General features: G+C 41.7%; 1 protein-coding gene across 4 annotated transcripts in view; it reads right to left on the reverse strand.

The window, feature by feature from the left end:
• Window positions 1–17472, reverse strand: part of MRTFB (myocardin related transcription factor B) — a 190895-nt gene extending 173423 nt beyond the window's left edge. The window contains exon 1 of one of the 4 annotated variants that reach the window (XM_047838245.1): window positions 17243–17472. The gene's annotated coding sequence lies outside the window, so the exon portion shown is untranslated. The remainder of the gene's footprint in view (window positions 1–17242) is intronic. The other 3 variants (XM_047838249.1, XM_047838243.1, XM_047838248.1) reach the window with 3 other exon arrangements.
• Between the last annotated feature and the right edge of the window lie 10195 nt (window positions 17473–27667).

Here is a 27667-nt window from a genome sequence, read left to right on the forward strand (position 1 = left end):
TAACAAAATCCAAAAACCATTCCTGATTAAAAAAAAAAAAAAACAAAAAAAAAACAACTTAGCAAACTTAGAAGAGAATTTCCTCAACCTGATAAAGGGAATCCACAAAAAATTACTGCTAACATCACATTTGATGGTGAAAGACTGAATGACTGCTGAGACAAGGATGTCCACTCTCACCTCTTCTATCTAATATTATACTAGAGGTTCCAATTAGTGCAGTAAGACAAGAAAAAGAAACAACAGGCATCCATACTAGAAAAGAAAAAATGAAACTGTCTTCATTCAAATACGACATTCTTTATGTGAAAAAAGCCAATGGACTTCACAAAAAAGCCAGAATAAGTGAGTTTAACAAAGTTGCAGGATGTAAGGTTTATACACAAAACTGAATTCATATACAAAACTGTATTTCTATCCTAGTAATGAACAATTTTATGTTGAAATTTTTAAGACCACCACTTACAATAAATAATGCCACAAATATGAAATACTTAGGGATAAAACTTGACAAAAGATGTGCAAGCTCTGTACTTCAAAATGTTGCTGAGAAAAATTAAAGACCTAAACAAACAGAGAGAAATAACATGTTCATAGGTTGGAAGACCCAGTATTGTTAAGAAGTCAGTTGTCTCCAAACTGATAATACAGATTCAATATAATCCCAAACAAAACCTCAGCAGGCTGTTTTGTATAAACTGGTAAGCTGATTCCAAACTTCATATGCATATGCAAAAAATCTGAATAGTCAAAACAACTCTGAGGAAAAGTTGGAGGAATGACAATACCAAATTTCAAGACTTATTATAAAGCCATAGTAATACAGTGTGAGACTAGCGTAAAGGGAGACAAATAGATCAATGGAACAGAGGGTCTCAAATGGACACAACACTTATGGACAACCAACTGATTTTGGAAAAGGTGCAAAGGCAATTCAGGAAAGAGAGTGGTCAGTTCAACAAACAGTGCTAGACCAACGAGACATCCACACGCAGACAGCATGAACTCTGATCTGCACCTTGCACCACATGCAAAAATTAAGTCAAAATGGATCAGATATCTAAATGTAAAATCTAAAACTATAAGACACCTACAAGAAAATGCAGGAGATAATCTTGATGACCTAGGGTTAGGTAAAGATTTTTTTTTTTTTAATTTTTTTTCAACGTTTATTTATTTTTGGGACAGAGAGAGACAGAGCATGGATGGGGGAGGGGCAGAGAGAGAGGGAGACACAGAATCGGAAACAGGCTCCAGGCTCTGAGCCATCAGCCCAGAGCCTGACGCGGGGCTCGAACTCCCAGACCGTGAGATCGTGACCTGGCTGAAGTCGGACGCTTAACCGAATGCGCCACCCAGGCGCCCCTAGGTAAAGATTTTTTAAATAGGATACCAAAAGCATAACCCATCAAAGAACAAACTGATAAACTGAACTTCACAAAAACCAAAAACATCTGCTCTTTGAAAGGCATTGTTAACAGAATTAAAAGACAAGTCAGACTGAAAGAAAATATTAACAGATGATATATCTGAAAAAGAATCCATACCCAGAATATAAGAAGAACTCTCAAAACTCAATAATAAGAAAACATACAATCCAATAAATGAGTAAAAGATTTGGCATTTCACAGAAAAATGGCAAATAAGCACCGGAAAATATGCTCAACGCATTAGTCATCTGGAAAATGCAAATTAAAAGCACAATAAGAAACCACGACATGCTTATTAGAATGGCTAAAATTAAAAAGACTGACCACACCAACTACTGACAGAGATGTGGAGCAAATGGAACTGCCATGCAATGTTGGCAAGGAATGTCAAAGGACACAACAACATGAAAAATAATTTGGCAGTTCTTAAGAAGTTAAACATATACCTACCATATGATCCAGCCATCCCACGGCTAGGTACATGCCTAAGGGGAAAGAAAGCGTATGTCCATACAAAGACTTGCATATAAAATGTTCAGATAGGTTTTATTTGTAATAGCCAGAAATTGGAAAGACCCAAATGGCCATCGACAGTGAAGAGATATATAAATTGTAGAGTATCTGCATCCCTCAGCAATAAAAAAGGCATAAACTACTGATACACTCAACAATATGAACAAATCTCAGCACGATTATGCTGAGTGAAAGAAGACATCCTATGAAAAATCCACTTCTATAAAAGCCCACGATAGGCAAACTAATCTATAGTGACAGAAAGCAGATCAGTGGTTGCCTGGAGACAGGGGCGAAAAGGTGTGAGGGTAGAGTTCCAAAGGGATACAAAGATACTTTTGTAGTTACGGACATTCCCATTATCCTCGATGGTTTCAAAGATGCAAACGTGTCAGGAGTGATGGCACTGTACCCTTTAAACCTGTGCCATTTAGGGGCGCCTGGGTGGCGCAGTCGGTTAAGCGTCCGACTTCAGCCAGGTCACGATCTCGCGGTCTGTGAGTTCGAGCCCCGCGTCAGGCTCTGGGCTGATGGCTCGGAGCCTGGAGCCTGTTTCCGATTCTGTGTCTCCCTCTCTCTCTGCTCCTCCCCCGTTCATGCTCTGTCTCTCTCTGTCCCAAAAATAAATAAACGTTGAAAAAATAAATAAATAAAAATAAACCTGTGCCATTTATTTGTGTCAATTATGCCTCCATAAAGATGGGGGGAAAGTAACTGCCTAAACTTTATAATATCCATTTTGAATTGTCCTTTTTTCATCAGCATACTAAACCTCTTTCACTGTAGCAAAGCAACTGATTTAACTGCTTTCCTTTGACCTTTCCTCTATATAAACAGCACTGTAAAAGCAAATTACTATTGGATGGAAAAGTGAACCAACTGGTCTCCCTGGATTGCACAGTGGTCTGTTTACTGGCTTCAAATAAAGCCTGAATGTTTAGCTCAACTACCAGTACAGAATGTTGCTCACTTAATAGTGAAAATATTATAACCACGAGCCACCCTAGAGCAATTCATGAATTCAAATTGGCATTTACTGCACATGTACTCTGTCTGGCATCATTTTAAGTGCTGGGTTTCATGCAGAATGGTCAGTACCAAATTACAAACCCATTCTGTACCTACCCTGGAAATGCTCGGTAAGTCAATGCATTTAAATAACACAACTAAAGAAAATTGACAGAAACAGGCTGATCCTTCTAACACAAAGTTAAGATAATAAATGCTACTGATAAGATTATTAAAGAGTTGTACATTGACAGTTTAGAATTCCAGATAAAGGTATCTCTTGAAACCTAAGTGAATTCAGGACAAATATGCACAAAGTACTCTCACACATAGCTGGAAGAGCAGAGCCTGTCAGCTATAAGAGGTCCTGCCAGCTTGGAAATAAAAAAGATGCGAAAAACTTAGGGAGACAGAGACAGAGGAAGACAAATACCATATGATTTCACTTACATGCAGAATCTAAAAACAAATGAACAAAAGAGCCTCTTAAATACAGAGAACTGGTGCTTGCCAGGGAGGAGGGAGGTAGGGGATGGTGAAATAGGGGCAAGGGATTAAGAGAGACAAGCTTCCAGTCGTAAAATAAGTCACGGAGATAAAAGTACAGCATAGGGAATATGGCCAATAATACTGTATGAGGACACATGGTGACTACACTTCTCTGGTGAGTCCTGAGTAATGCAGTGAATTGCTCAATCAATAGGCTGTACCCCTGAAGCTAATACAACACTGTATGTCAATTATTCCTCAATAATAATAAAACTTAGGTAAACAGATCCAAAGTGATTTAAACTAAAATCATAACTAGAAACCTTTAAGTAAATTCTCTAACTGCTCACATCAAAGACAACAAACACACTATACCATAACGTATACTCTACAGTCAATTATAGAGAATTCTAAGCTAGCTGCACCAAGGATGGTAATTACAGCTGACAGAAGATGTAAACTCATTTACTCATCACAAATACAACTCAATGGGTCCACATCTCCTGCCACAAATACAGGATATTTTACAGCTTATCAAGGCTATCCATGTGAAAACCTTTCACTCTCTTTTTCCCCCTGCAGTGGTACTTCTCTTTCAAGCTTTTTCTATAAAAGGATCCAATAAACTCATGCAAGGGCCATAAAATCAACGAATATCCCTTGTTAGGGATAATTGTTGATGACATTATGCTTTACCTTTCCTTAGAAACTGTTATTCCTTTCCCAAAATTTTCAGGTTGCCTCTGAACTGTCATGTTTTTATTCTCAAAGGAACAATTTTACTAAATGATAAGCTTTTAGTGAATTTTGACTGACATAATGATTCCTTGTCACATGTCCTAAACACATCATACCCAGATTTATATCCACATTAAACACTGCTAATCTCCCAAACACTCTGTTATCATAGCATTCCAGACCAGGTTCTGCGAGCATAGTTTGTAAATATTCTCATTCCCACAGAGAAGCAGTAACCATTAAAACAAAAGATGAAAAAACAAACCAGTATTTGGTCATTTCACCTTCTGGTTTTTGTTTTTCAGGATTTTAAGCACAAAATGGTTCCATTTTAGGTAAAATTGTAAGAAGCACCCAAAAGCAGACACATTCAAGTGCTGGTCAGTAACAACAGGTCCCCATCAAGGGCTCTTCCAGTACCTAGATACCTACTTTCAATAAAATGTGGAAATGACACCTGTTGACCAAATGTGTGTTTTTGCAGGACAGCTCCACCGTCAACGGCTGCCCTATTATCACATTTCCTCTTGGAGGAACATGTCCCATCATGCCCCATCTCCACGCGCCCTCCCAACAGTGCTCGGCTGGAGCACTTTACAGCGAGGTGCAGGGTGAGGAACCTTAAGTGCTTGCTCCATGTCACAGAGCTAATTCCTACTACTACCAGCTCGAAGGTCTTTCCCCCTTGAGGAGCAAGTCTCCCAAGCGAGGCTCCCAGCAGGACCACATTTGCCTGAGGATCCGGACTCCTACCCATCAAGCCGTATTGGACTGGACGCCCTAACAAGGAAAAGAAACTTCGCTGCGAATGGGCGAGGTGCACGTGCTGGTTTGTCTCCCACGCTTTGGCTCTCGTTACCCTTGGCTCCATAATCTTGCAAAGTCAGGCAGGTCTCTTTTGTCAGAAGACAAGACTGTTGTACCACGACGGACCAGCCCCACTAGGAGTGTGATTATTGCTCCTGACGACGTGTAACGTGGTGTTAAATATTCACAACAATCCTGATTTCAAATCCTATTGGTGTTTATCATGCGAGCAAGTGATACAGTATAACGTTATAACAAATAAGACGCATAAATGAGTAATTCATCCCTCCTTCCTCCTAGGATTCAACATTTCATTAATGACAGCATGGAACAGTGGTTTCAAATGGTGATCCTGGAGTGCCTGTGAGGCACTCGTCCAGCCTTCCCCAGCCCTCTGAAAATAACCTATTTTATCGTCGGGGTTTCATGGATAATACAATCATAAAAGAAGTCTACGAAACACATACTCCCACCCTTACAGAATTTCTGTTTACGATTTTGCTACCTTTGAGATGTTGAGTAAAACTTACTTAAGTTCAGACTTCACTGACACAGGAGCAAGAGCTGACTGAATAGCTTCTGCATTACGATTCAGTAGAAAAATAATAACCAAGACTTCTCTACTTAAACGACAGAAGCTTCAGCTGAAGCACATTAGAAAAGTCTATTTACATACACAATACATATAAATACTTAGAATCACTTCATAGATTGTTTACAACTGCGAGGCACCTTATCAGCCTAAACCCTACACCCATCTACTGAGAAGGGCATTTCAATTGTTCTACACCTTCCATAACTCAAATTTGTCCCCTAGTTACACTGCATCTAGGTAGAAACAGGACATTTGCATTGTCCATTACTTAATGCTACCTGTTGAATTATATTTATCAGTGATCAGAAAAGCCAAAATTAAAAGAGTGGAAATCCTGTGTCTGGGAAAGTGATGTTGTCATTTTAGGGGATGCAGTAGAGGAGTGAGCCTCACAAGCCCAGAGACAACGGCATGAGGGATGCAGGCCTCTCTCTGCAGGGTCTCCTGTTTGCCACCGTCCGTAAGAGCTGCTTACTCTCTGCCGGACATCTAGGCTGTGAGCTTTTCTATTCTGAATGATGCTACCTTCGAAGAATTCATTAGTAAAGAAGGAAGCTAACTACCTCATAAAGAATAAAATCATTTCAGAATACAGAATAAGCTGTACTAGATCAGATGCATTTTAGCCATTTTTTTTCTCCAGGAGGTGGTAAGGGGTGCCTCCAGAAATCAACATTCTTTCATTTCGGCTCTATAAACTGATTTCAAAAGGGTTATACAATTTGCAGGGATCTATGGTCTCAATACAGAGATTTTTTTCCATGTAATTAATAACTTTCGATGCAGTTAATAACTTATGCAGGAAATTAAACCTATAATATTGATCTCATTATCATTAAAATCCAAAACATTTCTTTCCCAGCCTTTGAACAGTTTTGGTAAAATTCAAAATACACGAATTCTTAGCATATTAGGTATTTGTTGAAACTCTAATGTGAAATAATAAGCATCAATCTATAAGCCAAAAGAAAATCATCTGAGTTATATTATGTATATATACACATAAACATACATATACATACACATACATATGTGTGTGTGTGTATATATACATATGTGCGTGTGTATGTATGTGTGTGTGTGTATATATATATATACACACACACACACACACGCACATATGTATATATGCACACTACAGTAATTCTAAAAACTGAGATGCTATAAGCTACTCAATGTGAGCTCTTAGAGAGAAATACTCTATTAAATTACAACTTTGCTTAAAAGACACTGGCCTGGGGTGCCTGGGTGGCTAAGCCAGTTAAGCATCTGACTCCTGATTTCGGCTCAGGTCACGATCTCACAGTTCACAGGATCAAGCCCTGTGCTGGGCTCTGTGCTCACAGCACAGAGCCTGCTTGGGATTCTCTCTCTCCCTCTCTCTCTGCCCCTCCCCTGCTCACTCTCTCTCTCTCTCAAAATAAATAAGCTTAAAAAAAAAAAAAAAAAAAAAGAGAGACACTGGCGTGCATTCGTTGTATGGTGAATTTAGTCAAAGTTCTTTAATGAAAAATTAAGTAAGTAAAAATGCTCCTCTCTCTACTGAGGCGGGTGTGGGGAAGAGGAATCTAGAAAATAAAGATACTTAAAAATATATGCAACTTACTATAGTATCTTCTCATATGGCAGGGTGATAAGAGGGTGTTCAGCCTACAAAAGTAATACAATGTATTTATGCCTTAAAATGAAACAAACCACCTCTCCCAAGTGTGAACATAATATTACTATTTTATATAAACATGCCTATGTTTTTCTAATATTTAAATAATAAAAAATACAGCATATTCAAGCTACATTGGCGTGGTTTTCCTGAATACAGAGGGAAGACAGAGTTGGAAGCATACTCATCTCAAAATTAAAGGGTAAAAAACCAAAGTCAAACTCCATTTTTAGCCTAGTGTTCCAATGGTTATTAAGAGATAGGAATCAGGAGTCAGATTTCAAGATGCCAAGATTTGAAATCTGCAATTCATTTTATTTTTATACAGAAGAGGAAACTAAGTTAACATCTGCTATCCAGAATATAAAATTTAAAGTCTTGATGTGAACCGAATTCTTACTTTTAAGGTGAACTTCGAGTCCTTTTCCATTCACAAATGGGACTTGATTTATTAAGTTCCCTGCTTTGTATCTCGAGTTGATCAAAGCACATTTTCTTAGTACAATCTGTATTGTTCCAAGTGTTTTATAAACATCTTTTGTGAGAGTTTACAGGAGTGATCTGAAATCATATCCAAGATTTCATCCTATGAGTCAGTTATTCTTAAAAGGAAATGGAATCTCCCTCTTTATCACCTTTATTTCCTGATCTATCACAAATCTAATTCTAATCTATCTTGGAATTTGGAAAAAATCATTGGTAGGGTTATCAGTAGAAATTACTGGCATTAAATACTAGGCAGGGCAAAGGGAAAAAAAAGGCACAATATCATTATGTGGACGTGGAAATTACAGGTCTACAAAGTATCTGAACTTTCATAAAAGTCCCTTAGCCAATAAGGATAACTCTCACGGCTCGTCTACAATCCAGCCCTACACTGATACCCCCAAATCTGTATTCCCTGTCCTCATCTGAGATCCCAGCTGTCCATCCAGCTGCCTGCTGGACTTGTTCACGTGAATGCATTCATTCATATAGATACTTGCTGAATACCTACTACATGCCAAGCACATTATAGTAAGCTCTGGAGATTCATAGCAAAGAAAAGAGACAGTCCTGTCTTCACGGGGCTTCTAATTGTGAAGGCCACACCAATCAAATAATCACAAAAATACATAACATACAAGTTGGGATTAGCCCTATGGACCAGTCGAAGCTAGTCTAAAACTGAACTGAGCCCTTATTATCGGATGGAAATGGTGTCTTCACAGGTTACCAAAGCCACACATTTGGGAAGCATTCTTGACCCGCCCTTCCTGTTCAGATCTTCCTTCCCAATCTCTGGGTCCTGCCTGTATTTCCAGAGTTGATGTACATGATTGGCTCTGCCCAGCATAGCTTTTCCCTACTTCTTCTGGGAAATCCCAATGTGATGGTGGTAAAAGTTTCAACAGAGACCCCTTCTGATAAAGGCACAAAACCCAAGGCCAAGAGAGCCCCTGGGATTTTAACAACTAAATCTGAGAGGGAGAAGTTCTTTTTCCTTTTAGTTGAAGAGTGTGAAGATGGCCCCCGTCCTGTGGAGAAGCTGGAGGCAAGAGACACAGGGGGGCAGGAGTCCCTGTGATAATGAGTGCCACTTCCAACCCTTCAGGCCCCTGAGGTTGTCCTGGCTTCTACAGCATTTCATTCCTTTTGGACCTTCTCCAGGAATCTTCTAATTAATATAGTGTGAGCATGGTTTCTGTTACCTGTAGCCAGGATTCCTAAGAGCTTCTAAACATATCCACCCTGTGACTTACCCAACTCTGCCAAGAATGCCCTCGTTCAGGTCCCCATAAACTCCCACCTGGACCCGCTTAACAGCTTAATGGGGTCTTCTGTCCCCAGTCCTACCCTTTGCATCCAGCATTCCCAGTACAGTCACCAGCATGATCATATCACCTTCCCTGTGCTGGACATGTCAATGGCTCTCCTTAACATGGACAAAATCGAAATTCCTCAAAGGATACATCCAACTCTCTATAATCAATTTCCTCTACAGCCAAGCCAACTATTACTCCCTCCCTCATATTTTACGCTGATTATGTGGAACTATGTGGGCTTCAGCTTAGACAAAGAGACAAAGACACACACACACACACACACACACACACACACACACACACACCATGCTGAACTAATTGGTAAGTAGGACATTTCTGAAAACTTTGAAAATCTGAAGACATTAGAGAAAAGTCGTTTTCTTCAGGTTCAGTTCCAGTCATTAAGGCATCACATGTACATCTATATCTCATCAGGTCGATAATCCTAAACATGGCTGCTGCACAATGTCTGGCACCAGGGCACACGGCACGCACAGCACCAAGCAACCCTAAGAGGAAAGTCCTCACCGCCGAACCATCTTTGCAGGTGGAGCTCAAGTGTCTACTCCTCCAAGACCCGTCCTCACCCAGACAGAGGGAGGTCCTCCCTCCTCCTTTCTGTATTCTTTCACTGTCCGCTGTGAACACTCCTCACACGGCACCTGTGTGCTTGTTCCTGGAGGACGGGGCCGCATTCCACTTACCTCTGGCTCCCCCAATGCAGTCAAGTCCTCAGTGCATATGACACGCTTATAAACATTCACAGAATGATGTGCCCATTCTGAGCTATACAGAACCCTGAAAGGCAATTTTCTAATTAAAAAGGGGGGAGCACTTTGGTATTAGGCTAGGAAATTTGGTCTTCTCACACGGAATTTGAGAACACTTGATGTTTAATGTCTCCGACTCACTATACACAGTTAAATGGTTAGCCACTTAATTTTGCACTGATGTTTTACACGGGAGAGGTCTAGAAATAAGTTATGACTTTTTAACTTCTAGAAAATTTCAGAGAGAAGACCACACAAGCAACCAAAATAATTAATTCATTAAAATAAATAACTTATTAAAATAAATAAATAAATTGGATTTCATCCAAATGTAAAACTTTTTGCCTCAAAGAATAAGAAAGTGAAAAGACAATTCACAGAATGGGAGGAAAATTGTACAATTTGTATTTTTGATAAGGACACGTGAGTGTGCGTGTGTGTATCCAGAATACTTAAAGAACTCTTATAACTCAACAATAAAAAGACAACCTGATTATTTTAATGGGAAAAGAATCTGAATAGGCATTTCTCTAAAAAAAAGATACACATGTGGCCAACAAGCCCATGAAAAGATGTTCAGCATCATTAGTCATTAGGGCAATGCAAACCACAACTACAAGATACCACGTCACACTCTTTGGGATGCCTACTGTGAAAACAACAACAACAACAACAACAATAACAACAATGAGAAAATGACAAATACGGGCCAGGATATGAAGAATTTGGAATCCTGCCAATATTTGGAATCAATACAGCCGGTAAGAATGTAAAATGGTGCAGCCACTTTGGAAAACAGCTTGGAAAAGAGTTGAACATAGAGTTATCATAAGACCCAACAACTCTACTCCTAGGTCTATAACCAAAAGAAACGAAAACATACATCTGCCCAAAAACTTGTACATGAATGGTCACGGCAATTATTCCTAACAACCAAAACACGGAAAACGCCCAAATGCCCATCACTGGATGAATAAACAAAATACGGCATATCTATGCAATAGAATATTATGTAATTACACAACAGAATACAATTCTGATGCATGCTACAGCATAGGTGAACCTCAAAAACATGCTAAGTGAAAGAAGCCAGTAAGAAAGGCCACATAATGTAGGACTCCATTCCTATGACAAATCCCAAACAGGCAAATCCGCAGAGAAAGCAGCTCCGTGGTTGCCAGGGGCTGGAAGGCGGGAAGAATGATGAGAGACTGCCAACGGGGATGGGCATTCCTTCTGGGGTGATCAAAGTGTTCTGGAATTAGAGAGGGAGGATCGGTGCACAGCTCTGGGTATACTAAAGTCCACGAAACCGTGTGCCTTAAACGTACTAGCTGAAATGTATGGTATGTGAATTCTATCTCAATAGAGCTATTGTTAAAAAAAGTGACTGCACAAAATCATATAGTGACACCTCTGTGCAAAGGCCTGGCTGAACCACTCTGCCTGCTAAGGATAACCTGTTGTAAAAAACACACAATCTGTCCAGAGGAGGAAATGATTTATTTTCCTACCACTAGATCCCCACAGCGACCAACTATAAAATCCAATCCAAAGGAAAAAGAGGAAAGAACAAAACAGCACACAATTTGCAATCTGCTGGCAGGTACGAAACGGAATTAGCAAAGACTGAACAAAAAAAAAAAAAAGTTCAGCAGCACTGCTTGCTTCCCTTTGATTACACAGATTTAAACAAGTCCAAGTCCTTTTTAACTCATGAAAAAATGAAAAACAAGCATTCCCTCCTGTAACAAAATTAACATCCCACAGAAGGTCTGTTTGTACTTGGCCGTCATGAACCTTTCATCTCCAAGCACTGCTAAATTAAACAAGCCTATGTTGTATTGAACACAGTGAGCCAGACACCCTGGCAGGCTCCTAACTTCATCCGTTGATGCTGAAGAACATTCAAAATAAAGAGGATGGCGATGGTGGTGATAAAGTAGCCTCCTCTTCGCTCTGTCCAACATAACAATTATCTACAATGATGAAGCACTCCAACAACTCTGAGACCCCTTTCTCTGCTAGTGCAGAGAAGAAGAGAGCACACTTTGGAGCCAGAGACGTATGAATTCAAGTCATTGTTTTGCTTTGTTTTTTAACACACTAGCTGAGTGCCCAAGGACAACTTTCATAACGAAGGCATTCTGTGCTCTAAAACCGGGTGATTATATCTATCCTCCGAGTGTTGTTAAGGTCAAAACGTGGGAACGGCCAATGCTCAGTATGCCAATCCCTACCACTCTCAACTCTTCACAGCAAATGCTCATTTTAGAGCTTCTATCACAGTATAAGTAACTGACATCAGCCATCCTTTTTCTACCCTGAGGACACCTAAACAACCAAAAGATCCTGTGAAGATTTCATATTAAATAAATTACCCCCTTCCATAGAACTGAAAGGAAGAAAGCCATCAATAACGTCTGCTTTAAATGTATTAAATCAGGGCATGACACAAAGCATTCATTCACCTAAAAGGTATTTAAAAGTACTGAACCGAGTGAGACATACCAAGAGAAACACGTACTATTAGGGAGAAATGCCTATTTTTCAGTGCAATAATTGGTAACCTTTCTGTAAAGATTGACGCCATCTGATTATAATTCCCAAGTGGCAGTAATCAGTTCTTAAGGTAAAAGAAAAAGGAAGTGGGATGGTTTCAAGCACTCCAGAAAAGATGTAGGAGGATATCCTTTCCCAGTGACAGCAATTAATGTTTGAGTGATGGCTGCTAGAACATTCAGACTGAAAAACTTTGTCACATTAGAACAGACCAAAATCTACTTAAAACAAAACTTAGTGGGTTTAACAAACACAAACACGACCCTCGCCACGAAGTGGGCATCCTCTCGGAACAAACCAAACGGGCACAAAGGCACGAAGCGTGCGTGCAGCTCCCGTACTGGTCACCACACCGGTAGGACAGGATCAGCCATACTCTCGTGCTGGAAGTCTATTTAAAGAGAGTCTCTGGACCCTGCAGTAACAGACAAGAGTCAGACTCCCTCTGCCCCGCTCCAGACAAATTTCTATCAAGCCCAACACGAGGCCAAGCTTCCGGCGTTAGCAAGGAAGACTTCTGGAGGAGGATGGACCGTTCAGAGGCTGGAGATTTCCCGAGGGAGTTTCTCTAAGCCCTGTGCTGTGCTCATCGTGGAACTTGAAGCCCAAAGCTACCGCTCTCCACTGCTCTCTGCCTCTCTGAGGTGATAATAATGCCTTTGTGAGAGACCAACGCAGGTATGCACACTGCAGAAGTAAGCCCAGGGTGCTTACTAGGGATTCAGCCGCACAGAAGCACTGAAAAATCGCTTTCCACTCTTCCATACCCTCACCCTGACCATGAAACCATTTCATGTGAATAGTCTACCACCACAAATTCTGGACATGAAGACAGAACTTCTCCTCTTTCCAACTTTCCAATCAAATAGCCACTTATACTGCCAGTCTAAACTTTAAGCGGTACGCCTAAAATAGGAAATTGTTACAAATGCACAAAATCCAACCCATTAATACATAAGAATGTCTTAAAATCTGTTGAAATGCAGAACAATTTTTACAAATACAGCTAAGAGCAGAAATAAAAGATAAAGTCTTAATTCTAATTAAGACTTTGGTTTAAGTACTATTGGTAATTCCTCACTTTTCAGGAGTATTTTTAGATTTAAGGTTTTAAAGCATGCAATTACAGAAATTAGCTCCTCAGTGAAATGAAAGCTACCATGTAAGCAAATTCCTATGCTACCACAGAAAAAGTTTCAAGAACCCAGAACTTTGGTGATTTTAGAAGACAATTACAAGGTTATACCATTAGCCACACTAAAATATCCAAGGAAAAACTCCAGGAAATCTCATTAATTTCGACCCCACTAATGAAGACTCAACAATGTCCTTTCAGGTCTGCCTAGATTTCACTTTGGACTATTCATTTAGTAAGGGGTCGCTAAGGAAATTAAAGTACAAATAAAAATTGCTAGGGGGTTATTTAATCGATTTAAAATTTTTTACATGCAAATAACTGCTGCTAAAATGCTAATTAAAACTAGCTCCTGCATTCTCTAAAACCCCATAATCCAGTGGAAACAAAATGTATGAAACAAAAGTCCCCAACACTGCTTAAATCTATTAAATGCTTGTTCCATCTGCTGTGTTTATTTTGGCCGTGAAGAACTAGTTTAGGAGTCAGAAAAGCTTAAAAGGCAGGATACTGGACAAAGATTTATACAGTCTTCTCAATGGCTGGCAATCTGTTTCTCTACTTCTATTTTTAACAAATGCTGAACCACACAATTAAAATATAACTCAATGTCTTTCCATCATAGTTTTTTTTTTAAATTTTTTTAATCTTTTATTTTTTTTTGGAAAGAGAGAGACAAGCCCAAGTGGGGGAGGGGCAGAGAGGGAGGGAGACAGAGAATCCGAAGCAGGCTCCGGGCTCTGAGCTGTCAGCACAGAGCCCGACGCGGGGCTCAAACTCACGAACTGTGACATCATGACCTAAGCTGAAGTCGGACACTTAACCGACTAAGCCACCCAGTGCCCCTCTCCATCATAATTTAAAATATATTGTGGGGTATTCTCTTTAGCCTTGTCTACAAATAACAACTGAAAAATCATCCCATGTCTATAATACCAAACATCATAGGATTCTGGAATTAAGATCTAGCATCTTACCTAGTTTAGATACTTACTATGCCCTTAAGAGTAACAACAACAACAACAACGAAATGGGATATAATCCAAACAAAATGTCACAAAATGTTACTGTATTAAGTGTCACTATAATTATGCATGTCTAGATTTAGGTGCATTTAAGAGTCACAGATACTAGCTTTCTTCTCCAAGGAATTAAATGTCTTCATTAAAACCTAAGGGACTCCTCACTTATATCTTAGTTCTAACTCAACGATGCCAATACACACCAATCATTAATTCCCTCAAAAACAACTTGAGCGTCTGCCACATATGTGCCAGGTGTCACATTAGTTGCCAGTTATAAGCTGGTAGATAAAACACACTTGGCTGCAGCCTCAATAATGTTAACTTGGAATGAAAAGAAAAGGACCCACATGAAACACAATCTATATTATAAGAAGATCCATTTTATACATAAGAAAAAAAGATGAATTTTAATACACTTTTTATACAAAGAACAAACAGTAGGACAATGACATGGCTGGGGTCTGTTTCATGGGAGACCTTCCTTAAGAACTCTCATTTGATTGAAATAAAATCTAAAACAAACATAAAATCAGAGCTCACATTCACATCAGAAACTGACAAAATACTCTGGACAGATGAGACTCCGCATCGATATTCACAGGTTTACTGTTGAACAAGTATTCGTGTAATTGACAAGTTCAATACAGATTCCACTGTCCCCCAAGTTTGCGAATCACATTCTCTATGCTAGTCTGCAACTGGGATCTGTGTTAGAAAGATGTTAACGAGTCAGTTTTTAAAGCTTCTTCAAGCTCCACTATGAATGAATAAAAAACAAAGTACTGCTCCCTACAGAGGAAAACGTCCAGTATCCAAAACAATTAGTTAGTTGCCAATAATTGAAAAATATTTGTAATGAGGTAATCAGGGAAACAGAACTAAAAACAAAGGACTCAACATATTTGAACATTTTCCTCATATTCAAGTCCAAGAGAGTGTCTCACTCACACAGGAGAATCACAGGTCTGTTCTCATGTAAGGAAATTCTTCATGTAAGTGAGAGTATCAGATGAAAGAGGTCTTTGAAAACATAAAAGGCTTATTTAGGTCAAAACCTTGCTATCTCAAAGATACTATTTTTTTCTCCTATTGGATTGGCGAAGATTAAAAAGGTTAACAGAACTCGGTGTGGGCAGGCATATGGAAAACAGGACTCTCATCAACTCTGCGGGGCTGGAGGGCAGGTGATCAACTGGTAGTCTTTACAGAGGGTAGTTTGGCCAAATGGACCAATGCTGAAAATGTGCGTCATGTCTGACTCAGCACTTATACCTCCGGGGAGACAAATGAACAAGGACACAGCGATGTGAGTACAAGGCTGATCAACACACCACTATCTGCTAGAAACGGTCTAAATGGTCATCAAAGGAATGATTAAAGTATGGCGCCTCCCAACAATGAAATATCACACAGTATAATCATCACGTATGGTTATGCACACCTTGTACAACTCGTGGGTAGAGAATTATATAAACTACATTGTTGCATTAAAAAAAGACTACCATCTACAGCGTAAACCAATTTATTTAATGATTTGTATACGACTACTTCTAAATCCACTGATACATTTCTTAAAGTACGTTCAGCAAAATATTAATGGCAGGCATTTCTGTGTGCCACTATCTCCCTTGAAAGCAAGCTGTGGAGAGAAATTTAAAAAAAAAAAAAAAGGTGCTGGGGAGGGGGGAGGGAGGCTGGGAGGTTGGAGGAGGGGGAGGTTTCTTTTTGAAAAAAATTAAATCATAAAAAACTTACCTCAGTAAAAATATTTAATTATCTTCCTGTCTTACATCCTCTTTCTTAGCACCTTTACTGTGAACCTGCGGTGGGGGGGGGGGGGGGGGGTGCTGAGAAAGTAAAAATTACTTTTTCCTGACCACCTACTACATGCCTGGCGGGGGCAGTCAGAGAAAGCCTCCTGGAAAGCATGAAGTCTGAGATAAATTGGAAAGAACAAAACAGAAGTTACTAAAATGGGATGGCTGGGAAGGAAAACGGCAAGTTGCAAGTGTGATTAAGTAACTTTTCCTAAATTGTTCAAGAACCTATAAATGGCATACTCAACAAACAGGTGGAGAACACTGTAAAAGGTTAAGGGTTGGGCTGCTAGACTCGGAACGTCTGTATTTGAATCTCAGCTGTAGCACTTCCTAGCTCATGCGCCCTGGTTCCTGAACAGAGATAAATAGCACCCAATTCTAGGACTGCTGAGGATTATAGGAGATAATCCACATGAGGGACTGTACAACAGTTCCTGGAACATAATAAATGTTCAATAAATGTTAATTTGGGTTTTTACTCTTTTTTTTTTAATGCTTATTATTTATTTTTGAGAGACAGAAACACAGCACACGCGGGAAGGAGCAGAGAGAGAGGGAGACACAGAATCTGAAACCGGCTTCAGGCTCCGAGCTGTCAGCACAGAGCCTGACACGGGGCTCAAACTGACAGACCGTGAGATCATGACCTGAACCAAAGTTAGACGCTTAAGCGACTGAGCCACCCAGGTGTCCCTGTTTTTACTATTATATGCTCTTACGTAATAAGTCTGTTTGCCTCTCACCACCATTATTACTGTTGTTATTAAGAGATGATATAATCCTTGTCCTCAAGGGGCTTACAGTATAGAGTATAAGAGTTACCCAGATACTATAAGGCTAAAGAAAGATCAAAGTCAATTATTCATTCACTTATTTAACAAATACCTGAGTGTGCATCCTTTGCCAGGTATTTTGTGGGCATCTTTGGATGAATGGACAGATATGGTTTCTCTCTTCGGTTTCCAGTCGATCACAGGCCAAGCTATAGCAGATGAACTGCACAAGGAGACGGATACTGTTCTTCACTGGCTGAGGGGCAGTACGTATCCGAACCGGCAGACACAGGTGGCAGAACATTCTGGGTGGAAGGGATGGTGTTACAGGATACACAGGGCCTTCAGGGAAAGCTAAGTAGCCTTGCTGTCAGGGTGTGTCTACAGGGCAGTAAGTAGTAACGCCAGAAAGTAGAAGGGGCCTCAAGTGCGGAGCTGGGTTTGTTTCCTATCTCAAGCACACTGATTATCCCGTTGGCATTGAATCAGAGCTTACTTTTAACTTCAATCCCAACACTTTACTGTTTTTCTCCATGGTTTCTTTTTTTCCTCTTTCAACGATGAAAGGGGTAAGAGTGGGAAAAAGAAAAAACCCAGTGGCCTCAACCCATGTTGGCCTTGGTGGTGGAAGCAGCAGTAAGTGATGAGTCTCTTGCATTCTTGTTTAATTCCTCCAACATCTTTACACAGAATGCTTCCTTGTACAGGTTCAGGAAGTGAGGCTAAGAGAAGTCAAACAGACCACCTCAAGTCCAAGGGCTAATAAATGCAGACACGGATTTCAACTGCAAGCTTGACCCTCAAAGCTTTCTTTCTCTTGGGCGAAAATGTACAAGGGAATTTGCAGAATTTGAAGTCTCTTAAAAACTACTTGTAACTTCAGGGTCTGTCAATTTCTGTACTCATACAGAAAAACAACCTCCATACATACAGGCAAAACCACTTAGAAAAGATAAAGAGAAGATCTCACAAAAGCAACACAAAAGATAAAATACGTAAAATAAATTTAAAAAAAATTGGCAAAACGTATGTAAGAAAAAGTTTTAAATGCTCCAGAAGGACTCAAAAGTAAAACCAAACAAATGAAAAAACTACACAAGGTTCTTGGATGGGAAAATCCAATATCGAGGACATACAAATACTCTCCATAAAATTAGTTTATAATTTTAACATGATCTCAATTTTTTAAAGCTTTTTTTTTTCTGGAACTAGACAAAATAATTATAAAGTTAACATGGAAAAGTGAACAAGCAAGAATTTCCAGGAAAATGAAGGGCAACGGGGGAAACTAAAACAGTTTATAAAACCAATAATGTGAACTGGTGTCTGAATACAAAGACTAATGGAATAGAACAGGGAGTCCACAGATGGGCCCCAATACACATGGAAGCTCTAAATACAATAACGGTGTATTTATTGTATTCTGAAACAAATGGGTAAAGATAGCTGGCAGCTACATGAAAAAAGATAAAGTTGAATCTATATACCATCCCTGAACACCAGAATAAATCCCATATACCGTATATCAAAGATTTAAGAGTAAAAATGAGGGGACCTGGGTGGCTCAGTCGGTTAAGCGTGCAACTTTGGCTCAGGTCATGATCTCACCGGTTGTGAGTTCGACACACTCCCCCCACCCCCTTCAGGCTCTGCACTGACAGCTAGGAGACTCTGGGACCTGCTTCAGATTCTCTGTTTCCCTTTCTCTCTCTGCCCCTTCCCTGACTTGCGTGCATTCTCTCTCACAAAAGTAAATAAATAAACATTTTTAAAAAAGGAGTAAAAATGAAATCATACAAGCACTGAAGGAAAACACGAACAAATTTCAAATTCTTGGCGGCCTTTCTGTGATGCAAAATCCAGACACCGTAAAAGATTAGAAAAAACTACCTAAAATTTAAAGAAAAATCTTTTAACCTTTCTCCATGCCAAAATCTATGGACATAAATTAAAAAACAAATAAACTGGGGCGCCTGGGTGGCGCAGTCGGTTAAGCGTCCGACTTCAGCCAGGTCACGATCTCGCGGTCCGTGAGTTCGAGCCCCGTGTCAGGCTCTGGGCTGATGGCTCGGAGCCTGGAGCCTGTTTCCAATTCTGTGTCTCCCTCTCTCTCTGCCCCTCCCCCGTTCATGCTCTGTCTCTCTGTCCCCAAAATAAATAAACGTTGAAAAAAAAAAAATTAAAAAAAAAAAAAGTTTAAATAAAAAAAAAAAAAACAAAAAAAACCCAAATAAACTGGGGGAAAGCGCAACTCACATCCCAAAGGGCTAATCTCTCTGATTTATACATTCCTAGAAATCGGTAAGAAAAAGGCAACCCAAAAGAAAAATTACAAAGGGTATGAACAGGTAGTTCATAGAAAAGGAAATAGAAATTGCCTTTAAGCATATGAAAAGATGCTCAGCCTTATTCATAATCAAAGTAAGGCACATTAAGACTACAGTGTTATCATATTTCACGTATCAGAATAATACAAATCTAAAGGTTGGGAAACACTGCTGGAGAGCCCCTGGAGGAACGGGTACCATAAATGCATTACTTGCAGGAGTTCAAAATGTACAACCCTAAAGAAGGGCAGAATTTATCAAAATTATCAATGCACTGCTCAACGAACCAGTAGTCTCACTTTGGAAAGATATCCCACAGATATACCTCACATATATGAAATGTGTACAAGTTTATTCACCATGGCATTGTGATTGTTAAGGGGCTGAACAAAACTCAAATAGGCATCAATAGTTGATGCACAGGGGCTAGTTCAATAAACTATGGCACAGGCATACACTGGAATATTCTGAAGCTATTAATAAAGTGTTTTCTACACATTAATATGGAAAGATCCCAAAGGTATGTGAACTGGCCAAAAAGCAAGGGGCTGAATAATTTACAAGGTATGCTGTATTTTATATACAAAGAAGGAGATATGTATACTCTGCTGGTATTGGCTTGTGTCTACACAAAGGAAGATCTGTAACGATACAAATAAAAGAGGTTATTTATGGGAAGAGAGGACAGATTATATCACAAGAGTTGGAAACCAGACTCCTCCAAATAAGCTGTTTTAATTTTTGAACTACACGAATATTTTACCTATACAAAAATAATTTTAAAGCATTACAAGTGTAACCTGGGGCACATGGGTGGCTCAGTCGGTTAAGCATTCAACTCGGTTTTTGGCTCAGGTCATGATCTCATGGTTTTTGAGTTCAAGCCCTGAACTGATAGCCTCATGCTGTTAGAGCAAAGCCTGCTTGGTATTCTCCGTCTCCCTCTCTCTCTCTGCCTCAACCCAACTCTCTCACACGCACTCTCTCTTAAAAATAAACATTAAGGGGCGCCTGGGTGGCGCAGTCGGTTAAGCGTCCGACTTCAGCCAGGTCACGATCTCGCGGTCCGTGAGTTCAAGCCCCGCATCAGGCTCTGGGCTGATGGCTCAGAGCCTGGAGCCTGTTTCCGATTCTGTGTCTCCCTCTCTCTCTGCCCCTCCCCTGTTCATGCTCTGTCTCTCTCTGTCCCAAAAATAAATAAACGTTGAAAAAAAAATTTTTTTTTAAATAAATAAATAAACATTAAAATAAATAAACAAACAAATAAATAAATAAATAAAATAGATTGTATCTACCTGTTGTTTTTTTTTTTTTAAGGGTAACTCATAGAAAGAAGAGAAAGAGAACTACTCATTAGCCAGAGTCAAAATCCAACAAGCATTAAAAAAGAGAATTTTCTCTGAAATTAGATATCGACAAGCAATTTTAGTGTGGCCATCACTAAAAGCTATAAAAGACAACATAATCTTTTTCTCCAACCAGTCTGAAGCCTACAATTATAATAATCCATAAAAAGAGCTATTTAAAGGGGCGAGGAGTTACAAAGGAGAGAAAAGGAAGGGGCAATGAAAAGGATGCCTTCGTCTAATGGTTCTCATAGTACGGCCCTGGCCCATCAGCATCAGCATCACCTGAGAACCTGGGGAGAAGGCCCGGGCCCCGGCACCAAGTTACTGAACAGGAAAACCCTGGGAGTAGTGGACGAACACAGCAATTCCTATAATGCACACCCAAGTGTGAGAGCAACTGATCTGGTCCAGCGCTTCCCACACATTCATGTGCATCACTTGGAGTAGGATTTTGTTAAAAGGAAGATCCCAGTTCAGTAGGGTCTAGGATGGGCCCCAGAGTCTGCATTTCAAACAAGCTCCAGGATGCTGCTGGTTCGGAGAACCACACTTAGAATAGGTGAGGTCCACCTGGGGGAGGAGAGAGGCAAGCAGTCTTCATGTGACTGAGGGTCCTATGGAACCTGCCCTCAACATCAGATGGAAAAAGTCCTTACACAGGATTTCTGGCTAAGAGAAACCGTGCAGCCTCCCATAAAAAAGCTGTACCTAACATGTAGTAAATATATTTTCAAAAATATTTCTTATTAAGACAATAATAACTATGAACTGTTGAAATCCACTTTAAGGATGTCCCATCCGAAGAAACTGTCAATTATGAGTGTACTTATGACCATTCCAAAATGGAAAAAAACAAAAACAAAACAAAACCATATTCTTATATCTGTTGGCTTACACTGTCTGATTAACTTTACTGCAAATCCATTAACCACACCATCTGCTCTCCATGAAAAATCACCCAGCATGTTTCTTTCTAAAAATCTTATATAAATTTGTTCTGGGGACACCTGGGTGGCTCAGTCGGTTGAGCCTCCAACTTTGGCTCAGGTCATGATCTCATGGTTCATGGGTTCGAGTCCCGCATTGGACTCTGTGCTGACAGCTCAGAGCCTGGAGCCTGCTTGGGAGTCTGTGTCTCCCTCTCTCTCTGCCCCTCCCCCACTCATGCTATGTCTCTGTCTCTGTCTCTCTCTCAAAAATAAACATTTAAAATTTTTTAAGAAAAGTTGTTCTTATATTTATAAGTACTGATTTTTCATTTGCATTACATGGGGGGGGGGACTTTTTTTTTTTTTAAATAGGAATCTTCTGAGTAAAGGATTCTAGTTCAGATGGAAGTATCTAGAAATGTGTCCTTTCATTTTGCAAGTCATGCTTGGGGTAAATTTTTTGGCGTTAAACATTAATCAAGGTGCTGAAATTTGTACACATTCCCTATGTCACTGGAGGAAGACACCATCAATTCTGAGACATACTATTATTTCATGTGCCACTAAGAAAAGTTGCCAAATCATGACATGCCAATTTTAAGATACCATTTCATTTTAGAGATGCATCTTAAAAAATAATGAAATAGCTTAATTATAAAACCCAAAGATATGTGCATAGTAAGTCACTCTTTTTCATCTACAAAGGCATGATTTTTGCCCATTCAACAATGTATCCCTACACCTAAAAAGTGGAAATTTCAATATCTATGCAATTCATATTATTTGTTCCATTTTGGTACATATATTTTTTTTAAGTAGTGATAAAAAAAAGTAGTGAGAAAAAAAAAAAGAGGGATGACCTCTTTTTACCCTGCAACATGATACGGCTTGCTCAAAGTAATAAAAGTTAATTACTCTCAATCTGGAGGATTTTCCCATCTGTAAGTATTCAATTTATCTATCTCTAGTCAATTTAAAATACATTATCATCCTATTCTGACAAGAGCCTTTACTTACATGTTTGTTTCCACCTTTCAAAAGTAACAAGCAATGAACAATATGCATCGTACAGCATCTTCTCCATTCAACAATAAGAAAAATAAATTGGTTTTGCAGATTTAACAAGAATTGAAGAAATGTACGTTGTTACACTACAGCTATATGTGACTCTGAGTTGAACTTTGGGACTCAGTTGCATTTTCCTCCTGGCAACAAGATGAACAGCTTCAAACGAAAAGACAATTTCTAACAAATCACACTCGGAGGACTTAGGACCTATGTGATTACAGGACATTCGACACCTTTGAATTTGCACCTCTGAATCCATCTACATCTTCTAAATTCTCTATTATGGATATTAGCAAGAAAAAAGTTATTTAGTAAGTGGTTACACCAATTTATATTTTACTTTAACTCAGACCTCTTTAGTTATTCTACACATTGTCACTGTCACTTCCCAAATCCATCCTACCTCACACTGCTCACTGATTCAGGTGTTTAGTGTCAGCATTTCTAACAAGAATCACAAATAAAGCAAGTTTTTAGGCAAAGGGATATAGGTATGAACCTCTCTCCCGTCTGAGATTCTAGAATAATCAATGAGAGCGTTACTAGCCAAGAGCCTGCCCTTCTGATACGTCAGATGCCTCAGAAAGAATAGGGGAAAAATTTTTTCCCCCACAAAAGTTGTCAGTTAAAATCTGCCCCCTTTCCTGTTATAACTGAGTAGACCATGGACTGCTGTTTAGAGTGGATCTCACGGTGGGGTTGTTAGTGTCCCTTAAGAGACATGTTTAGATATAGAAGTAACTGGGGGACACCACTGGCATTTAGTATTTGGGGACCAGGATGCTGGACTGACTTCACACAATGCATGCAACAGATAATGAAGATCCATTCTGGCCCTGAAAATCTTTTAAATGTCCAGCCAGATTAATCACTATAAGCAGGCATTACTTTAGAACATACTACCGAAAAGTTTTTAATAAGGAATTATGGGGAAACCCCAGTGATTTAGGAGAAGGTAGCTAAAATGAGAAAAGTTGAGATAAAATATGTCTGAAATTAGTGGCCATAGCCTAACATCACACACTGCTAACATATAGTTACAAGGTCACAATACTGAGCATATTAACTAATGCGATATCAGCACTGAATCCAAAAATTTCGATCTAATATTTTATTCGTTATCAGTGATAAGCGGCAGGAATCCAGCACCGTGCCTCAAAGCTTGTGACACAAAAGGTGCCATTCAGTGTGGACTGAAAACACAGCATCCATGGAGGGCTTATATAAATATTATTTGCGTGTTGGCTGAATCTGTAATTCACCTTGACATGTTATCCTTACTGCAACCTAGGCTCTTTCTCCCTTTATTATCATAAACAGGTTATCCCAACACTTAGGTGTCTACCCGCCACCCCTTCCCCGCCCATGCCAGGCTCCATCTATAGCTTCGCTCTTTCCTTTTCTTGTGTGAAATCGCCCCTGATATTTTTACTGCTGTTCAATCTAAACATCTTCACTGGAAGCAGCTGCAAGCACCCGGTACAAGCTCTCTTCCAGCACAGCAGTGTGTGCGAGATGTAAACGATAACGGCAATGTGTGTCATAGATGGTTCTTTTATTTCTCCCTTACACTTAAATCGGGGCATCACAGTGATGTTCAACTACGTGTGCAGGTAGGTTACACTGTTGATGAGTTTCATGGTAGGGAGGTAAAGCGGGCTTTCCGAAAGTGTGCTGCAAAGGGGAGGGGTCTTGGTTCTAACAAGGCTGACAGCAAGCACCACAGCTTCCAAAGACTGTAATCATGTGCTCAACGACAATCAAACTTCAAAGTTTCCTTTGCTTACAGCAAGCCCTGGGCTCCAAAAGTCCACTTCCATTCAGCCTGACAACCCATCCCTGGCACATACTCGCTGCTCTAAGACCTCTTCTGGGGTCGTGCAGGGCCATACAGGAGTTCTTGACCAACTGGGGGTCAGGGAACCTTCTGGGAATATGACCAAAACCAAAGACCCTCTCCCAAGACACTGCTATACCATGCTGCAGCCAGTGCCGGGGGGTGGGGGTGGGGGGCTCCACAAACCTACTGCAGCCCAACTCGGACCCCAGGAAGACTTCAAGCCCTAAAACCCTGAGAGTGGGGGTGGAGACAAGGATGGGAGGCAAGGACGGGACGTGGGGGCTGGAATCGGTGTGCCTGGGTGTGAACCCCCCACTCCGGCGCTTCCCGCAGGGTGACTCTGGGCGGGCGCTTCGCCTCGCTGTGCAGCCCCGGCGCGGAGCAGCGCAAGTTAAGTGCCCGGCATACTGTAAACGCTCAATAAATCGTGCTGCCGCGGCCAGCGGCACCGCGTCCTGGCGTCAACCCCGCCGCCGGAGGGCACCGAGGCGGGCCCTGGAGTCGCACCCGAGCGCGGGGACCGGCTGCGAAGGGGACTGGCCCTGGCGGCTCCGCGGCCCCGGCCCGGCCGCCCCGCCCCGCCTCGCCCGCGCGAGTCCCGGGACGGCGCGGACCGGGCGGCTCCGCTGCGGCCGCCGGGCACCCCGCGGCGGCCGCCCAGGACGCGGGCCGCTCGCCGGGCCCGCTCCCCCGCCCGGCCTCGGCCTCCGCCGCTCTCACCCCCTTCTCAGTCCCCAACGGCCGCCACCGCCGGCCGCAGCTCACCTCCAGGGCCGCCGCCGCCGCCGCCGCTGCCGCCACCGCGCGCGATCTCGCGAGACTTCGCTCCCTTCGGCGCTCCCCCGCCCTCCCCGCGGCGCCGCGCCGCAAGCGCGGACCCCGGCCTGGAACCGACACGGCGCGGCTCTCCAGAAGCCGCCCCCTGCCGCGGGGGTCAGGCGTAGCAGTGCTCGCGATCCCCCGCCCCGGCTCCTGCAGCCGTTCCCCTAGGTCCGTGACCGCGAAGGGTTAAAAGCCAGGTGCGCGACGGTCGACTCCCCTCACCTGGCCGGCCTGGTGCGCTTGCGCATGCGCATGCCCGGGGCCCTGGACCTGCAGAGTCTCGACCACGGCGACAGCAGTAATCCTAACCACCGGTCTTGGGGTGCTTACTGTGCCCCGAGTACTTATGCAAGTCCCCATGGGTCCTCACAACAACCCCACGAAGTGGGCATTACCATCCTCCCCACTCCAGAGAGGAAAAAACGACCAAGTAACTAGCGCCAGCTCACGCTGCGAGGAGCCTGACGCCGAAGCCAAAGCCCCATTTTTCTGCCTCCGTGACAAACCCAGGCGCTGGCCTTGGCCATCCTTTGGCTGAGGGCGACGAATCTCATCGCCCGGTCTTTACTTACCTCCCAGGGTTCACCAAGGGGAGAGGGGCGCTCCTAGGTGGCCAGTTGCTACAATCTATGAGCTGCTATCCAGAAAATGCTTCTTCTCATTACACGAACTCCCTAAGGCCTCCCCGTGCCAGACTCAGTATAGGGCCCTGAAAACTATGGGACTATTTATATTCTTATATTCAGTGGTCCCCTTTTTAGACTGGTGGCATTTTGATTGTAGAGAGCACCGTGGAGTGGGACACAGGACACGGGCCTAGAATGTACATGATGTTAGGGGGCACAGAGAAAGGTGTGTCTCTTTCCTAGGGGTAAACTCTTCACGTATAATTGTTTCTAAAGCAAAGGGGCTAGGATTTATTGAGGACATTTCAAGGGTGCCACCAATATTCTTCCAAGTTAAGTCCTAGGAAAATGGAGACTGGGGAAATGGAGAAACTGGCCTGAGGCTCCGTAGTGAGACAAGATGTAAACCTAATCCGGAATCCAGAACCCAGTACTGCCTTGAACCAAAGTCCCGTGAGTGAACACGGGCTGGCTTATCTGGGCCAGCAGGCTGCTGGGAAAGCAAGAGCCTTGGAGGTTCTAGAAGCTCCTGCACGTCGCATCAGGGGCCACACGGGCTTACCCAGCCGACCTGACAGTCACATCCACATTGGCAAACATTGGCCTGCCCATTCTCCAAGCCTGTCCACCCACTCTAGCAACAATACCATTCTCTACAGGCCAGATGTTATGGGTGCCCCTCCGTGTGCCCAAATAACCCAATCCACCTGATGGAGGAAGAAGTGAGAAAGGCAGGGAAATCGCCTCCTGGGAAGCTACAAGGTGCCAAGTCCTGCTACAGGGACTATCCATTCATTAACTCATTTAGTCCTCCCCCAAACCCCATGTGGAAGGTATGGTTGGTCCCCACTGTAGATAAAAAAATCAAGGAGCTAAGAGGGGAGTGAAACTGCCCAAGGATATACAGTTAGTAAGTGGGAGGGCTGTGGTTGTACCTTAGGTGGGTCTGTCCCCAGACCCACAAACTTTGGCCTCCATGCGTTCTCACGAAGCTAAAAACCTAGAAATCTCCTGAGCTCAGGGCTCCAGTAGAAGATACTGTGTGAGATAGAATATTCTTATCTAAAATAAGGATATAGGGGCACCCGGGTGGCTTGGGCTGTTAAGCGTCCAACTCTTGGTTTCAGCTCAGGCCATGATCTCATGGTTTGTGAGTTTGAGCCCTGCACTGGGCTCTGTGCTGACAGTGCAGAGCCTGCTTGGGATGCTCTCTTTCCCTCTCTCTTTCTCTCTCTGCCCCTCCCCTGCTCGTGTTCTCTCTCTCTCTCTCTCTCAAATAAATAAATAACTTTAAAAGTTAAAAAAAAAAAAGGATATAAAGAGGTTGTTGGGAGGACTAGCCAAGTTCTATATGAAGCACGTAGAAAGTACCTTGCACAGATTAAGCTCTCAGCAAATTGTAGCTATTATTACCATAGGTGCCATATCTGTGATGTTTTATTCTTTCCCCATTTCCCAATATAAACTCCCAATCGAGATGGAGGATATGACCTTATTTGCTCAGGCATGGGAAGAAAATTAGTTTCTAGCAACAATAAATGTTCTTTAATGGACAAAATTACCCCCACACTTCCTC

The sequence above is a fragment of the Prionailurus viverrinus genome, chromosome E3, assembly GCF_022837055.1.
Source record: "Prionailurus viverrinus isolate Anna chromosome E3, UM_Priviv_1.0, whole genome shotgun sequence".
Lineage (NCBI taxonomy): Eukaryota > Metazoa > Chordata > Mammalia > Carnivora > Felidae > Prionailurus > Prionailurus viverrinus.